Raw genomic sequence first — 6,037 nt, 5'->3', positions numbered from 1 at the left:
AAAAAAAAAAAAAAAAAAAAAAAGATTTTTCCCCCTGCAATTTATTCTTTTAATAGTCAAAGGAATCTTTTTAGTAAGTTACCTACTTTTAGTAGTATGAGTCGCGATCATCTAAGGATTGACAAATTACCTATGCTCCTCTTAAATCCAGTTTTTCACTCTTATCGAAGTAGACAACATTATTGTTAGAATTTGAGTTATATTTTTAGAGAGTAAAAAAAGTATGATTTACAAACAAGAAAAAAGGTAATTCTTCAAAAAGACATCTGCAAATTTTATTATTTTATCATTAAAATTAAGACTTTAGATTTACTACAACTAGGAAAAGGTGCATGTTCTTCTGATGTATGAAATGGCTTTGAAAATAATTTGAAAAATAATTCTGGGGCTGGAGGACAGCTCAGTGGTAGATGAGCACCTGCAGAGCTCTGGGCTCATTCGCCAGCACTGGGTGTGGGGGCGGAGAACCCAAACCACCTAAATTTGCTATCTTCACAGAAAGAGTAAAGACTGCCAGGTTCATTGTTCATGCGGAACAGAGCTCTGAGCTATTGTTATAGGCAGCTGAGTTAGACAGACATATTATGGGCAGTCAGACAGGGCCAGGCCCTCAAAGGAGCCAACACGAAACACAAGATAAGATTTGTATTTGCTGTGGGCCAGACTCCAAGACAAAAGATTAAAGGAAAGCACCCACATACCTCCCTAGGGATGGACATCAGGGATTGATATTCTAAATAGGTAGTCATCACCTTGAAGGGTCACTGCCCCAACCCCTTACAGGAAGGGCCCCTGTTCTGTACTCGTGCCCCTTGCTACGTGACTCGCTTCCTCATTTGATCCTGATTTAATCAATTTTACCTGAATGATTCTTACTGGCTGACCATAGTTTTGTCCCACCTCATGCCCACCTTGTAATTTCCCATTTTCCCCCCTATCTTGGACCCGCTTCACCTCAGGGTTTTGCTCTATAAAGTCCCTGGGAAGGGCAAGGTCCTTGGCAACCCACTCGGCCCCCCCTTCTGTCCCTCTCTTGGACAGAAGCTTTCTTTCCCTCCATAAATATATTCTGCTCTTAACCTCCGTTGTTCCTAAAATTCATTCTTTGAGTTTAGAGAACATGAACTCGTCCTAGATATCATTCAGGTTGAGAGTTATTTTCCTGTATCACTATAACGGAATGCTGGTTCTCCGGGGCAGTGACACAGCACAAGGCAACTGAAAACAGCAAGAAACTCCAGGTGGCTTCTGAGGGCAGTGAAGTCAGGGAAGAATCCAAACCACCTGGAAAAAGGGCTGGCGACAAGCATGGGAGGCACAGAAAAGCACCGAGGAAGGCGGCGCAACGTGGCCCATGCATAGCCCGAGCACTGCGGGTCTGTAGTCAGGACTGACTTCGTCTGTGGCATCCTGTACCTTAAGTGTGCCCAGAGAGACACAGCAAAGGGCCGAAGCTTCACCTAAGGAGGAGGGGACAGTTAGGGCTTTTAATCCATGAGAGTCAGAGCCAAACTGTAAAGGTTACTCTACTTAAGGTCCATGCATTTCCACCTACAGGGTGCTAAGATATGCAACAGAATAAAACAAAACATTTGGAAGCCAATTGTTCCTCATGTCCCATTTCTTTATAATTCTAATAACATTCTTACAAAGGTTTCCAATCTGAAATGCTTATTAGTGCCTTGTTGTCATGCAAACGAAGAGTTTTAAAGGGACACAGAGAGACAGGTAACAGAGTTCCGTCTAGGGCACATGCTACAAAGGACATTCACATGGACTATTTCATTCACGCCTTTCAACAACCTCTGTGAGCTAATCAGGACAGGAACTGTTTGATTTTAGAGATGCAGCAGAGTCACACAGCTGTAACAAGCAGTTAAACTAACAAGTAGTGATGTCACGTACTGACTCTAACTAGGAAAATGAATTAGGATAATGATATGAGATTGTGTTTTATGAAATTCTAAATTCTGTAAACTACAAATAATATGACAGAAATACTAATTTTTTTCCTCTTTGCTTTCAATATTAATGATAAATTTTGACTTATGCATAAAAACTGAAATAATGTGAATCATCAAAGTCATTATAGTTCCATAAATATAATTTCAAAGTTGGCCAGAAGACAGAATTAGAAATATCTTTATTCTGTTGCTGCAGGATGTATCAATATAGGAGAAAGATTAATACTGTCTAGGCTTTTTGAGGTATCTTTATTATGAGATTTTGAAGAACTTAAACCTCATGAAAAATGCTACTGGCTAAAATGCCACTGATCGATCTATCTATCTATCTATCTATCTATCTATCTATCTATCTACCTATCATCATACTAGGGAGGGAACTTAGGTTTTCGGATGGAGCTACGTGCCCAGTCTTCTTATTTTTTAAAGAAGGGTCTTGCTGAATTGTGATCCTCCTGCCTCAAGCCTCCCACAGAGCTTGGATTACTGTTGTGTACCACCATTCTAGCTTATTTATTTATTTAGTTAGTCATTTTCAGTGCTGGGGATCAAACTTTGAGTCTCATATACTAACCAAGTAGTCTACCACTGAGCTACCTTCCAGGTCCTATTGGCTGAAACTTTAAACAAACTAAGAGTCCAATTCTTTTCCTAGTGTATCCAGAGGGTTTAATCCACCTTTAAAAAATATTTTTCTAGATATAATATGTTAGAACAAAGATCACCAATTTCTGCTAAGTGAGCTATACATTGGTAGGTGGCTGAACCTCACTAGCTAATAAATACTGATTATCTTGATTTGAACCCTACCACTGTTTGTGTTCTTCTATAGAACAATGAGAAATTTATTCCTTGTATTGTCTTACTTTCATCTCATTACTTAAGAAAAAGGAATTGTACTTAGACAGTAAATCCTAGGGTGCCATGAAAAATCCACAACCATTTGCAAAACTGCAAAAGAGGCAATCACTCTCTGGTGTGTCCCTACAATCCCAGCACTCTGGGAGGCTAAGGCAGAAAGACTTAAACAGACACTGTCTCAAAAAAAAAAAAAAAAAGAAAAAAGAGTTAGGGGCCCTGGAATGTAGGTCAATGTGAAGGAGGTGGGTTCAATACCCAGACACACACACACACACAACCACTGTATTTTCTCTGAAAAAACCCTTACAAGGTTAAGGTTTATCCACATGTGCTAATATTTCAGTCTGTTCTGTAGACCAGTAGCTATTCCATGAACAGTACTTAAAGATTTTAATTATGGTTGGCATACTCTGGTTTCTCTTCAGATCGTATAAATCTTTCGCCTTTTACTAATTATGGTTGGCGTGAAAAGTTGAGACTGTCACATTAAAGGCATTATTATTTTGAGGAAAAAAATGAATTAAAATTAGTGTTTGATTTAAATTGCTACTTTAAAATTAACATGTTTAATTGTTCAAAATGTTTTTAGTACAAATGATTTACATTATGAGAACATTCCCAAAAGGAATAAAGAAATCAAAACTCACCTCTAGCTCTACAGACCAGAAACAATCAAGGATAGCGCTTGGTTATCTGAGTCTTTCATATTGGTGGAGAAAGACTAATTGGATATATGAATGAGATCTTCAGTATAAACCACTTAAAATAAAAACTCTTAAGTTAATTTTGCTTAAATTTAACAGACGATCATTGATGCTGAAGGAATATATAAAATTGTACTTAAACAGTGGAAATGTCAGGGTTCAATGTAATCCTCTGATTTAAAGAAAAAGACAATGAGAAGGTGGTGGCTTGAAATCTAAACAGCATCTGTCTTTCTGCTACAGAAAATGAAATTTGCCCTGACTGTTACTTTCATCTCTTCTCCCTCTTCTCTTCAGATTTTTACTGCACTGTATTTTTTAACAGAGACATACAGGTTACAGATGTATAGTTTCAGTCTTAATACTGAGGATTCTCTGAGAGGTGGGAAATGATTCTGATGAATCACCTAAAAGTGAACACAACGCTCTATACGGAAATCTTACACACGGTCTTTTTAAGGCAGCAAACATGTACGCTGCTGCCAATGTGCTCTGCAGCTACTTCACAAATGTGGTATTTTGCTGTTTGTGGCACTTTGTTCTCATGTTAGCTGGTAACATGAAATCTATTTCCAAGTGAATTTCATGAAGTACTGTAGGGAATGTTGTAATAAAATCCACACATTCCATCCACTGCATTTCCCTGCTTCTAATGCTTGTGTAATTCAACATAAAAAGAACAATCAGGTTTGTCTGGAAATATCACCTTTGGTGGGGAGGCTTCTTGGTATTAAACTGAGCCCTATGCATGCTAGGGAAGATTACTTTTTTTTGTTGTTGTTATGGGGAATTGAACTCAAGGCCTTGTGCATGCTAGGTAAGTACTCTACCACTGAGCTATTTCCTCAGGCCTTCATTATTATATTATTTTATTTCTGAGGAAGGGCCTTGCTGTATTGTTCAGGCTGGCGTTGAACTCTCCATTCTCCTGCCTCAGCCTTTCCAGTAGCTGGAATTACAGCTGTGCATCACAGTACCTGACTTCAAGATTCCTTTTTTATAGACTATTTATGTTGCTTTTTGCTAAACTTCAGCTATACTTTAGATACTCAAATTTCCTTGTTTTAATATCATCACATTACTAAGAACCAAACCAAAGGTACTTTATAGTTTCTATTGCCTTGTTTTAAAATGGTAACAATTTTTGGCAGCTCAATTCTGCAACAGTTTTCCAATACTACTTCTCAAAGAAACCATCACCAGGACTTCTGTCTCGTATCTTTTAGTGTCACGGTTTCCAAGCCTGACCCCAAGTTTCCATCACCTGAGAAGTGTTTACAGAAAAGAATGGCCAGGTCCCAGCCCAGATCAATCAGAAGCTTTGGGGATGGGTCTGGGAAAAGTTTTTAAAAGCTTTTACACAGTTGAGTACTTTGGGGCCTCTGGTTCTATACATGTATTTTTTGAGATGAGGGGTCTCACTACACTGCCCAGACTGGTCTTGGGCCTTCAGACTCAAGTGATCCTACTGCCGCAGCCTTCTGAGTAGCTGGGACTACAGGCATCCCTAACAGGCCTAGCATTAGTTCTAATTCCAAATGAAGAACCAGAAGTTTCTCTGTGAAAATAGATACTCTCATCATATGTTTGATAATAGTGAAAATAATTTTTGAAGTTTTTCTAAAGAGGTTAAAGTTAACACTCTACCAAACATATTTCTTAAAGACAATGTTAAAGTCTTTTTTTTTTTGTCCTTTTTTTGTTTTTTTTTTTTTTCTGGTACCGGGAATCGAACTCATGACCTTGCACCTGCCAGGCAGGTGCTGCGCCGCTGAGCCAAATTCGCAGCCCCTAAAGTCTTGAAAGCTCTAAAACGGCTTTCTGGCTCAAAGCTGTAATTTTATTTATTTATTTATTTTTCTTTTATTAAGTAAGCTGCAATTTTAAATTTTATAACATTCATTTTTTAAAGGTGAGTAAAATTGCAAAGTCTTGTTTGTCTATCAGGACATTCTAGCACTGGGTTGAGGGATTAATGCTCCAACAAGCCCACAGAAAAACAAGAATCCAGTCAGGTGTAGAAGAACAGTCCCAATTTTCAGGGCCCATTTGTAGGCTCACTTCTTCAAGACTGAAAATAAAAGTGTTAAAAAGAAAAGAAAAGAAAAGAAACGCGTTAAACCAAGGGTGACAATCTATTGGTACCTCCAGGTGATTGCTGGGGTATAAGGATATAAATAACTTCTAAAAATTAAATCTGATTAAATTAATATGCTTTGCATTCTTGGGCTAGAACTCTTCACCGACAGATCTGCAAATCCGCTAGTGAACATGTCCCTGAGATGCTATGCTGCTCTCCGTGTTGTTTACTCTCAGTGAGCACAGCACATGGAATGACAAGGGAGCAGGGGGGCAGCCTGGCAAGCCCAGCGAATCCTGGCCACCCGTGAGTGACAGATGTCTTGGCCAGATCACCCTCACAGCAACGTTGACCACCTAGAAAACATACAACTGCCCGTGTAATATTTTCCATTTTCTTTCTCTTATATGAATGATGTTCAGTGCACA

This window comes from Chinchilla lanigera, unplaced genomic scaffold, assembly GCF_000276665.1.
Source record: "Chinchilla lanigera isolate Chin_1 unplaced genomic scaffold, ChiLan1.0 scaffold00024, whole genome shotgun sequence".
Taxonomy (NCBI): Eukaryota; Metazoa; Chordata; class Mammalia; order Rodentia; family Chinchillidae; genus Chinchilla; species Chinchilla lanigera.
Note: the sequence above shows the minus strand (reverse complement) of the source record.